The following is a 12,832-nucleotide window of genomic DNA, read 5'->3' on the forward strand; positions in this document are numbered from 1 at the left end:
AACCTTTAACTGCCCCTGCTTGAGCTGCAAACCCCAGCACCATCCCCTCTCCCACCCCATCCATCCATGGAATGTTTCCCATGTGCTGGGAGCAGGGGGCCTTTGTCTGGCTGAGAGCCGCACAGGGTGGGATGGTCTGAGCAAATCACTGCCCTGATCCCAGTCCCAAGGGGCTCCTTCCACACTCAGGACACCAGGGAACACCAGGACCTGTCTTGTTCTCCTTCCCCATCAGAGGCTTCCTCAGGGGAGTTGAAAATTCACACCAGGCGTCGCAGACATCTTTTATGGAAAATCCTTTCCTTGGGATTTTTCCTCCTGAGAAGCTGAGAGGCCTCAGGAACAAAATGGAAACATTGATTATCTGCTGCTGTGGAATGCAACAGGTGCATCTGTGATTGGCCCCTGTTGGTTGTTGCTAATTAATGGCCAATCACAGCCCAGCTGGCTCAGACAGAGAGCCGAGCCACAAACCTTTGTTATCATTCTTTCTTTTTCTATCCTTAGCTAGCCTTCTGATGAAATCCTTTCTTCTATTCTTTTAGTATAGTTTTATTGTAATATATATCATAAAATAATAAATCAGCCTTCTGAAACATGGAGTCAGATCCTCGTCTCTTCCCTCATCCAAGAACCCCTGTGAACACCATCACAACCAGGGATGAAGTTCACCCATTCCAAGGGGTTCTGCAGAAACAGAGCTACAAAATTATCAATTCTGGTGATTGAGCAGGACCTCAAGGAGGACTATACATCTCTGATGGGCAGCAAACCTTTCCTCTCCACCTCCAGCACTCTGACCCTGCTGCTCCTTCTCCTGTCTGGATGACAAGTGTTTTTCCAAGCCTGCAGGCGAGCTGTAAATACAGAACCATGCACACCCTCCATTAACATTAGCAACAATATTTAAATCACACTCCAGAGGCTAATTGGCGAAAATTCAAAGGTGACACAGAGAGAGCAGCCCTTGAACGAAGCATCAGACGTGGAGGTGCTGTTCCAGCTTGCCCAGGCTCTCCCTCTCCCCTGATCCAAAAGGGCAGATCCAGCTCAGCCCAGGCAGTAGGAACTGAGCTCCCAGGGTGCCAAAAACACACCGAGGAGCCTGGAGGGCTTCACAGGGCAGAAAAATGGGTTTATTCCAAAGATCTCACAAACAGCTGCCCACAGAATCCCAGAATCATGGAATATTGGGGTTGGGAGGGACCTCTGGCATCACAGTTCTGCCCTGGCAGGGTTGCCCAGAGCAGGGGACACAGGAACACATCCAGGTGGGTTTGGGATGCCCCAGCAAGGAGACTCCACATCCTCCCTGGGCAGCTGTTCCCATGCTCCACGGATATCAGAACCCAGGACATCCCTCTGGCTGCCCTGGAGGGCTCGAGCCCCTGCCCAGGGGGCTCAGAGACCTTGGCACAGAGCCCAAGACCCCTGTGCCTTTGATTCAGCCCTTGAAAAAAACAATTACCAACCTTATAGGAAGAATTACAAGCCACAAAAGTCTAAGTAAAATATTAGTGAATTTATCACAGGGTGAAAAATACATTTTTGGGGTTTTTAGAATGGGGGTTCAGGGGGCAAGATGGAGGAATCTGGGTGTGTCCAGCCTTTCTCCTTCTTCTTCCTGGCCTCCATCTTCTGCTGTGATGGTGGCACTCACAGATTGGTTTAGAGTAGAAGCTCACTGTCTGACATAGGTGATAGGTATTGGGAAGTTATTGTAAATAATGCACACGTAGTTTTTTGTATAAAAAGATAACACTGCCCCAGGGCAGGCAGAGTGCCTCTGAGTGTCCTGCTGGATGGACCTTGGCTGGACAGGAGAAAGAATTTTATAGATAAGAAACAATAAACAACCTTGAGAACTGAAGAGCTCTGACTCCTTCTTCGACCACCGGGCTGGGAAAAGAGACTTTCTAATGTATCTCAGGGTCACTCTGAGCAGCCAGAGATCCCAAGACATGGAAAGAAGTCCCCTGTCATGTTGAGGTGGAACTTGTTGTGTTTTATTACACGGCCACTGCTCCTCACCTGTCCTGGGCACCCCCGCACAGAGCCTGGCACCACACCCAGGTGGGCTGAAACTCCATGTTTTAGTGGATCCCTCCCCAAAACCTGGATGTAGCAATTGGAGTCACAACCTGCATTTGACATCTTCCTTAAATCCCTGGGTCGATGGTGGGATGTGAGACTCAGCTCTTTCCACAGAGACTCCCTGTTGAAAAGCACACTTCAAACGTGACATTTGCTGGCTCAGAATCAAAAAAAAGCCTTTCAATAGACCCACACTGACATTCTCTACCCAGCCAAATGTTGAAGTCAGCGTCAAAGTGGAGTCATTTTCATAGAGATTCATGATCTTTAACATTTCTGAGCTAAGAGAGAAAAGCACTTTACAAAGCCCTCTGGGGATATGACCCATAAAGCAGCAGCTGAACTGTGGGCTCTCCGGAACTGCAGCTTACACACGTCTTTATTGAAGTAGCTGCACTTCATTTTCCCCCAATTTTCATCCCTTTCTCAAAGCCATGAGTCACAGCCCTGAGAACTCCCCAACTCTCCCCCATGGGAGCCCTCCAGCTCCTGTCCCAGCAGCCAGGGTGAGGTGAGTTTTGTCTTGGTTTGGTAAGACAGGTGTCTGCTGAGGAAGGCAGGAGCCTCCCTGAAATGGAGAATGTAAACCCTCCCCATCCCTCTGAATTGCTATACATTTTAAATTAAAGGGATCTCAGGCAAAAATATGGGAGCAGGAAATAACAGTTCTTTAATAGGGAAGAAAAAATAAAAGGATAAAATAAACACTGCAGAGAACTAAACCAATGCTGCCAGAGTCAGAACCCAAGCTGACACCCTGTGGGTCAGGGTGCTGGCAGCAGTCCCATTGGAATTGTGGCTCAGCCCTCCTGCAGTGTCAGGGGTGGTTCTGCTGGAGCAGGGATCCTGGAGAAAGGTGCAGTCTCTGCCTCTGGAGATCCAGGGCAAGAGGCAGCTGCTGTTCCTCTGGGAAATCCAGTGCAGGAGCCGTGCTGGTGTTCCAGAATCTCCAGATTCTATCCGGGTAGGAATGCTTGGCTCCTCCCTCTGGGCTCCCATCTCCCAATGGGATGCTGTAGTTCTTATCAGCCATGCAGGGACATTCAATGGCTGTTATCAGCAGGTGTCCCCTCCCGAGGGAGGTGTGATTGTGATCACTCAGAGAGAGAGAGATAAGGCAAACTGCCCGCTTGACAAAGATAATCTGCCATACAGATGGTAATAGAACACATCTTGCATTGCAATCTGGAACAAGTTGGCAGGAGCAGCTCGAGGTGCGGCTGAGGAGAAAGGCAAAAGGAGGGGGTGCAGAAGGGCAGCAGCCTTGGGCACTCCTGTTTGCCTGTTTGGGCACACATGGAGTGTGCCCACAAATCTCCTGGGCAGGGGGTGAGGCACTGCTGGGCCCCCTCCTCCCTGCCGTGTCTGAGTGCTGGCACATTCCCATGGCAGCAAAAAGGGAAAATTCCTCTCTAATTTAGGACATGTGTGGGAGCTCTGTATTTGCTCAGCACCTTTCACCTGAGGTTCTACACATCAGAAAGGAGGCTGAGAATGAACAAACCCTCAAGGGGCAGGTTGTGACTGCCCAGCCATTCCCCCAGAACACCCATCCCTCTGCCCAGGGAGCTGCTTTGCCAGTTCTCTCCATCATGCCCAAAATTCCTGTTCCATCCTCCCCTTCCTTTGCAATGGGAATCTTCTTTGCCAGTACTCTGCATGCCCAAAATTCCTGTTCCATCCTCCCCTTCCTTTGCAGTGGGAATCTTCTTTGCCAGTTCTCTCCATCATTCCCAAAATTCCTCTTCCATCCTCCCTTTCCTTTGCAGTGGGAATCTTCTTTGCCAGTTCTGTCCATGCCCCAGATTCCTCTTCCATCCTCCCCTTCCTTTGCAGGGGCACTGTGAGATTGGAAGGACCCATCTGGTTTGACATTTTGTTCAGTTCAGGCTGGAGAATTCTCCCTGTTCCCTGTCATGGTTCCTTTCACTGCTGGACCCAACATTTGCCATAAATCTGCTCAAGGGGACTTTGGCCAACTCATGAGCAGCCCAGATCTCCCATCCAGAGCCCCCAGAGGCTGTGCCTGTGGCGGGAGAGGGCACAGCACAGGCACAGAATTGGTGCCACCTCCCCCTGGCTCCTCAGGGCACTCCTGGCTCTTCCCCAGAGTATCCCCCGAGGCCATTCCCAGCCGGTTTACCCCACTGGAGCCTGGGGAACCACCACAAAAACAATGAGAGCTCAAAAACAGCTCAGAAAAGAGCTTGGCCCTGTTCCCTGGAGAAGCCCCCTGAGCAGAGGGACGTGAGCTGCTCATTCCCCCTGGGCTGGGGGTGGGCTCTGCCTGTGGGTGGGTGCCTTTAGTAATATAAATGTAATGTATTTAACAGAAATATTTCATATAAATATATATATAATATTTCATATACTCATTTCACTGCCCACCCCAGAAGTGTGAGCTGAGATTGGGATGCCCTTTCCTGCTGCTTCTTTCTCTTTCACTGCCCCACATCTCCTCTCTTGACCTCTCTGCCCCATCCCTTTTCTTTCCTGTTGTCCTATTTTTTTTAAACTTAAATCTAAAACCTTGCCTGCTGTGGAAAGTACAAGGAAGAGTGGAGAGGAAAAGGTGAAAGGAAGAAAGTGGAATTAATCAGTGTAGTCGTAACAACAAAAAGGCTGGGAGATAAAGGAAGGGGAAGGAAAAGTGGAGCAGGAGAGCACAGCAGTGGGGTGGAGATGTGCAAAGAAAGTGCAGAAAGCTTCGAAAGTGGGAATGGGAGAGGAAAGGGAAAGGCTGCCCTGACTGAGGGAAGGCACTCAGACATCCCACAGCACAGCCAGGGAGCAGTGAGGGGAACAGGGCTGCACAGCTGGAGCAGATGTGATGGTGGTGAGAGAGATGAGCAATGCCATGATTGACTCTCACAATAAAAGGCAAATATCCTGTATATATGTAAGAGAAGTTTTATAGATTTATAGTTGTGTTTTACTGCCTTGTGTTGTTCTCAGGGGTGCCCTGGGTTTGGGACATTTGGGAGGGTCACTCGTTACCATGGCAACAGCTGCCCCCCACTCAAGGTGTCAGGCAGTGATCTGCACCCCTGGTCAGGGAAGGAGGAGTCATGGACAGAACTCTGGGGGGGCAAAGGGTTAAAAGGTGAAACCTGCATGGTGTGGGTGAGCACATGGTGGGGAACATCCTCTGCTCCTGGAGCTGTGATGTTTTCTCTATTCAATCTTCTGTTGTGTTTCTGATAAGGTTTTAATAAATCTTTTAAATTATTTTGGAAGTGAGGGACTGGCTCACAGTCACCGAACAGGAGATGCCCAGGGCACAGGGCACAGAGAGCTGGAAGTTTCCTGCAGGTTCTCACAGCATGAGAACCTCCTGCTGTGCACCAGGCAGGGCTTTTGAGCCCAGAATTTTAGCTCAGACACCTTCCCCTGGCCCAGACTGCCTGGTCCCTGCCCCTGCTCACAATCCTTGTGCTTTATCAGGCCTGGCTTTGCCTGCTCTCCTCCACATCCCGTCCCTCCGAGCTCTTGGCTGGGCTTTCCCTGTGCTGGCCCGGCTGGGGAGAAGCTGCAGGTCCCAGGAGTGGATCTGGCACTCAGCACTGTTCCCTTGTGAGTGTCCCCAGGGTGGTGGCAGTGTTCAGAGATGCTCCAGGGCACTGCAGAGGCTGAGTGCCACGTGTCCCTGCTGGCCCTGGTGTCAGAGCTGCTGGGGCTGGGGTCTGCAGGGCCTGAGTTCCTACTGAGCCAGCATCTGCAGAGCCTGACTTCTGACCTGAGACAGAGTCTGCAGGGCCTGAGTTTTACCTGAGTTCTTACTGAGCCTGGGCCTACAGGGCCTGAGTTTTACCTGAGTCAGGAACTGCAGGGCCTGAGTTTTACCTGAGTTCTTACCTGAATTCATACCTGAGCCAGGATCTGCAGTGCCTGATTTCACACATGATTTCTCACTTGAGTTCTCACCTGAGTTCATACCTGAGTCAGGATCTGTAGCGCCTGAGTTTTACCTGAGTTCATACCTGAGTCAGGATTTGCAGGGCCTGAGTTTTACCTGAGTTCATACCTGAGTGAGGATCTGTAGGGCCTGTTTTCTCACCTGTTTTCTCACCTGTTTTCTCACCTGTCCGGGGCAGAGGCAGGGTCAGGTGTATCCCCCTGAGCAGGGACCCCTGCCCCTCATGGCCTGCACCACCAGCTGCTGATGGAGCCATTTCCCCCTGCCATCACTCCAGAGAGCAGAGGCTCTTGGGTGACTAAAAACCCATTTTTACCTGGATATTCCAGCCCTGTGCCCCTCGTATGACACACATGGACACCACCCACGGGCACAGAGCAGCAGCCACCTGTCCCATGGATCCAAAGCTCTTCCCAGGAGCTTGGCTAACACTGCTGGTGTTCAGCCTGGGCCGTTGGGGCTGGTCCCAGCTCCTCTGGAAAGCACAGCCCCACCCTTCAGACCGGGATAATGTTTTCCTAAAGCCTGGCCGTGGTTGGCTTTTGTTTTGCTGAGCTGTTGCTACGCTGCTGAGGCTCCGCCAGGGAAGCTGGCTGTGCAGAGGAAACAACCCTGGCAAAAGTCACCAAATCATTGTTCTGGCACTTTCTGTGTCATGGACAAACACATGAATCTGCACTTGTTTATCAGGGAGGCACCGGGGCAGGATTTCGCTGGGCTGGTTTGTCTGTTGGACCTGCTGCTCTCAGTGGCAGCACTTAGCCCCAAAAAACAAAACCAGGAAGAGACTAAGTGTTCCCACAGCACTTCCAGCACAATCAGCAAGCCCTCCTCGAAAGCGCCTCCGAAACGAGAAATGCGAGAGGGAAAAAACAATTAACACCGGGGAATTTATTGGGAAAAAATAAAAAGACAATTCTTCCATTAATCAGAGCCTTATCAGCAGCAAGGTGATATAAAGCCGGGGTTTAATTGGAACTGAGCAATGTGTTTGTGCTGCTGTGCAGAGCCTTGTCTATGCCAGCAGGAATGTGGCCTGCATCCTGTTTTCCCTGCCGATGGGGGAGGAATTCCTTGAAGGGCTGTGGTGTGTTTGCCCCCAGCTCCACGCTGGGTTCCTGCTCCTTTGTGCCTGCAGGGGTCCCAGAGCTGTGGGATGTTTTGGAGGAAGCCGTTGGAGATGGATAACGAGGTGATTGGCTCGCACAGTTAAGGGATGAATATTGTGTGGATATTAAGAGAAGCTTAATTGATGTATAGTTATTGATAAAAACGAGAGCAGGCTCCCGGTGCTAAAGCGATTTTAGCATTTATTATAAAAAAAGAAAGGCCTAAAGCAAGGGGGCCTAGCAGGAGCGTTCCCTTGGAGGATGCTCCAGAGATGTCCCTGATGGAGCAGCACAGCTTCCCTGGGTCAGATGCCCCTTTTTATCCTGTTTTTTGTCCCTTTGGATTGGTTTCTTTTTGGATCTTTCATTTGCATGAAGGTTTTAGGCCTTGATTGGCCATTACAGCTCTGTCCAGGCTGGCTCCTGGTGCACTTTACTGAGGCGTGTTATGGTACTTTGAGTGCCTTATTTCTTATAACTGCCCTTTTAACCCCTTTTACAGTAACCAAACTAACAGTACATGTTAAAAATGGGACCAGATTCTTGGTGCTAAAGTGATTTCAGCATTTATTATAATAAAAGAAAGGCCCAAAGCAGGAGGCCCAGGCCGAGCAGGAGCGTTCCCGTTGAGGGTGCTGCAGTGATGGCCCCGATGTTCCAGGGGAGCAGCACAGCTTCCCTGGGTCAGATGCCCCTTTTTATCCTGTTCTTTGTCCTTTTGGATTGGTTTCTTTTTGGATTTTTCATTTGCATGAAGGCTTTAGGCCTTGATTGGCCATTACAGTTCTGTCCGGGCTGGCTCGTGGTGCACTTTACTGAGGTGTAATTTCTAATAACTCCCCTTTTAACCCCTTTTACAATATAACAGCCAAACTAACAGTACATGCTTAACGATTTATCAACTATTTTACAACAGTTTCTGACCTATTTTAACAGTTATGTTATTGTGGTTTAGATGCCCTCTGCTCTCCCCATAGTTCCCTTTCCCCCTGTATTGCTGCTATCACACAGCCTGGGCTGTCCAGGACAGGTACAAAGAAGCTGCACAGGTGTCCTTTACCTGGGGCAGGTGGAAATGGAAAAGTTTGGTGCTTAGGGGGTGCAGCATGGCAACACCTGATTTCTAATCCAGTTACAAAGCAGTTTTCACTGATAAATGACACAGAAGAGCTGCCTGACAGACTTTGGGAGGGGCCAGGGCTGGCTGATGCAACCCCCAGGGGTATAAAAGCCTCAGCATCCATCTTGAAGATGAACCAGCCATGTGATTTCCACGAGGGCACCTCCCAGCGCTGCAATTTTTCCTTATTTAGTCCTTTTGTTGTAATTCTTCATTAAGGTTTAATAAACCTTTTAAAAATTTTAAAGTGAGCAGCTGTTTCTCACAAAGCCAGCAGCCATCCCTGCAGCGGGAGCAGCTGGAGTTCCTCTCCGTCCCTTTGTGCTCCCTGCAGCTCCCTGCACAGCAGGACAATTCCCCAAGGGGAGGTTCCAGGCCCCAGGGGTGGTTTGTTCTGTTATTCACCTGTGCCAAGGGTAGCACAGACAAAACTTGGCTTGGGGTTGTGCTCCATCCTGTCCTGGGCAGTGCCTGGGGGTGCCAAGAATCCCCAGCTCACAGGAAAATCCAGACAAGGCATCAGGCAGGGAGAGATCCTCCAGCCCTCTGCTCCTCTGCCCGTGAGTGACCTTGGAAGGGTTCTTGGTCACTGCCTTCCATGGCAAACACTCAGGGATGGGTTTATGCCATGGAAGGCGACAACTTCCCAGCTTCCCAGCTCCCAGTTGGATTTTCCAGCCTCTGTGGGGAGCTGTCTTGGCTCCCAGTTGGATTTTCCAGCCAGCCCCTGGATTTTCCAGGTCCACCCCAGTGCCTTGAAAGGTCTGCCTGACTGATCCTGGCTTTCCTCTCTTTCTGCATCAATCGCATTTTAGCACAGGGAACCTTCACCCTGCTGTCTTTAACACCAGGATACCTAAAATCTATAAACCCTTTTCCCCTTTTCCCCTTTCCCTGCCCCAACCCCTCACAGAGGGAATCACAGTGATGCCTTCCTCCTGCATTTTGTCAGGATAAACAGCCCCAACCCAAATTCAATACCAAAACTCTTCTTGGCTTGGCTGTAGGTCTGTCCAAACCCCTCAGGACCGTCCTTGGAGACCACACAAATGCAAAGTTTGGCTCCCCCATGCAGGGACTCCCAGTCGGATTTTCCAGCCTCTGTGGGGCTCTCCTAAATCCCAGTTGGATTTTCCAGCCAGCCCCTCAGGTCCACCCCAGTGCCTGGAAGGGTCTTGCTGATTGAGCCTGGCTTTCCCCTCTGTCATCAATCCCATTTTAGCACAGGGAACTTTCACCCTGCTGTCTTTAACACCAGGATACCTAAAATCTATAAACCCTTTTCCCCTTTTCCCCCTTTCCCAGCCCCAGTCCCTCACAGTGATGTCTCCCTCCTGCATTTTGTCAGGATAAACAGCCCCAACCCAAATTCAACACCTTTTTCTGCACCAAAACTCTGCTTGGCTTGGCTGTAGATCTGTCCAAACCCCTCAGGACCGTCCTTGGAGACCACACAAATGCAAAGTTTGGCTCTGGCAGCGTCACCCCAGAGCAGGCTGGCACTGTGGCATGAGCACCCAGCAGAGCAGCCCAGCATAATTAAGTAGCATTCCTATTCACGTCATCTCCTGGCTTTGGCATGGCTTTTATTGCAGTCATTACAAAGACAGATATTACTTTTGGATTGACTCACTTGATGGGTTGATCAGCACTTTATTGTAGCCTCCAGTTATAGCACTTTTTATGGCAGCCAGGAGAACTTAACCATTAGCACACTATTAGGAGGAACACTGGCAACTGATTAAGTTGCTGAAGGTCAAAGACATTTTTCTTAATTGCTCCGTGTGTGCTCCCTCCTCCTCCTCCCCCTGCAACGGAGCTGGAGGGAGAATTATTCCCTTTTAACAACAAAGTCACAGAGCAGCACCTCGGATTTGCCATCAAATCCCTGGGGAGGGGCTCATTCCCAGCCCAGATCTTCTCTGAGCTGCTGCAGTCTCGCTGCTGGAATGAAGGCGTGGAGATTTTCATGGATTAGAACTGGAAAAAGCTTCAGGGTGATTTACTGGGTACCACATACTGCAGATAATGGGGTCAGAATGGAAGGATGTGCCAAGGGGACATCCCTGTCTTTGGAGGGACATGGGAGACGATTTTCCAGCCTCTGTGGGGACTCTCATGACTCCCAGTTGGATTTTCCAGCCTCTGTTGGGGCTCTCCCAGCTCCCACTTGGAATTTCCAGCCTCTGTTGGGGCTCTCCCAAATCCCAGTTGGATTTTCCAGCCTCTGCAGGGTCTTTCCCAATTCCCAGCTGGATTTTCCAGCTTCTTTGGGGGTTCTCCCAGTTCCCAGCCGGATTTTCCAGCCTCTGTTGGGGCTCTCCCAACCCGAAGTTGTATTTTCCAGTGCTCTTGGCGGCTCTCCCAAATCCCAGTTGGATTTTCCAGCCTCTGTGAGGGCTCTCCTAAATCCCAGTTGGATTTTCCAGCCTCTGCTGGTGCTCTGAGTTGTGGCTGCTGCCAGACCAGCCCCACCTCAGGCAAGAGGAGATCCCAGAGCCTGGGAAAGTCTCCCAGATCAGCTTTGTCATTCTCCCCCTCAGAGCCCAGCCCTCGAGGTGTTTTCCCACCAATTCACGGGCACAGATGCTCAGCAAGGTGTTCACACCCTGTTTTCCAGGCTGTGCTTCCAGGGGCACTCAGGAATGGCAATTCCAGCACAGGCTGAGCCAGGGGCACCTCCCTCCCCGTCCCCAGCACAGGGGATGTCCCCCTGTTCCTCTGAGCTCTTCTAAGCCTTCTGATGTTCTTGTAATGAACTTTCTCACGCACTTTTCTGTAAATAATTATTGTTTTACATTCTTTTCTGGAGGAGGAGAAATCTGATGAACTCTTGGTTTGCCCAGTGTCATTGGAGAGGTGACACTTTCATCCTCCAATCCACTATCACAATTGGAAATCTATAAATGTTGGAGTCAGAAAATAAACTGCCCTTCTCTTTACCTTGGAGGTTCCAACGTGAGTGTTGTTTTATTTTGTGTCTGTATAGCGACAAGAGGAGAGAGAGTTTTACCCAGGATGGGCTTACCTGGAGCTAATTCATTACTCAGCACAGCTAATTAATGCAATTTTAACTGTGTGATCCCTTAACTGTGTGACCATTTCAATTTTCTCCTCCTCTCCCAGCCCACCTCAGATGAGAAACCAAAATCACCAATTTACCATTTCTGTGGTAAAATCTACCTGCAAAATCTCCATGGTCCTGGTGGTCAGAGTCTCCTCCACAGGTCTGGGGCTGCTTCTTTCAACTTCTCCCTATTTTATGTCACCACATCTTCTCCCAGGCAGAACCAGTTCAACAGATATTAAAAGGGAACAAAGTCCCATCAAAAATAATAACACTGCCCATTCTGATGAGGACAGAACTGTGCCATGGAGCAGGAGAAAAGTTTGCTGCCTGTGGACCATCAGGGAAGGGCTTTTTCCAGGAATTCCTGAAAAATCAGAGAGTCACATGCAGGGCACAAGGTGTCCATTTGGATGGGAATTGTCAATAGGAAAAAATCTGGGTCTTATTAAAGATGCTCCATCTCTTATACTCAGAGCTGCCTTTGGAAGTTGCCTGATTTCCTGGGTTTTCCACTTAAATGAAGTTTTATTGTTCTGCTCTTTCCTGTCACCTGTGAGACTTTATAAAATACGCCTCCTTCAGCTAATCTTTATCAGCAAATTCAATAACTCAAGAACAAGCACAGTCCCTTCTTATCCCTTCTCACCCTAATTAAGATGCTCTCCAGCATCTTCTTCCCTCGGGTGTTGCCTAATTAGGGCTGGTAATTAAATCTGTGCCCAAGGCTGTGCACAGAGGTCGGCATCAGTGCAGGGCTCCTGCCAGGCTCAGGTTGTCCCTCAGTCCTTGGTGGCACTGAGGGGCATTGGAGGACACCACAGCATCTTCACATCATCTTTTAGATGATGGCTTTTGAACTGAAATAAATAAATAAAATAATAATAATAATAATAATAATAATAATAATAATAATAATAATAATAATAATAATAATAATAATATAACAATAATATTATCCAATCCCATCTAGATGGGATAATAATAATAGATGGGATAATCTATTGAAGATAAGGAATGTTTAAGTCAGTCAGATGGATTATAGAACTCTAGATGGGATAATAATAATAATAATAATAATAATAATAATAATAATAATAATAGATTCTAGATGGGATAATAAAATTAAATATAATAAAAATAAAAAATAAAATAAAAAATAAAATAAAAATTAAAATAAAAATAGGATCCCTTCCCAGATCTACAGCTCAGTCCCTGCCCTGCTGACCCCACAGCCACAGGGCTGGGGAAGGACTGGACTCCACCATGGGCAAACACCACCAGGATCCAAACTGGTCCCACATCCACAAACCTGGGGAGAATTCCCCATCCCTGCTGCCAGAGAAATCCAGGAAGGAAGAAGGTGTTGAAGTTAAGGAATGTTTGAGTCAGCCAGAAGGATTCTAGATGGGTTCACTTGGAACGGAGATGTGCCCAGGACCATTCCCAACCTCCCTTTCCCGTTTCTTTTGGCCATCTGGATTCCTTTCACCTCACCCACCACCCCCAGCCACCAAATAAGGAAG

This window comes from Camarhynchus parvulus, chromosome 23, assembly GCF_901933205.1.
Source record: "Camarhynchus parvulus chromosome 23, STF_HiC, whole genome shotgun sequence".
Lineage (NCBI taxonomy): Eukaryota > Metazoa > Chordata > Aves > Passeriformes > Thraupidae > Camarhynchus > Camarhynchus parvulus.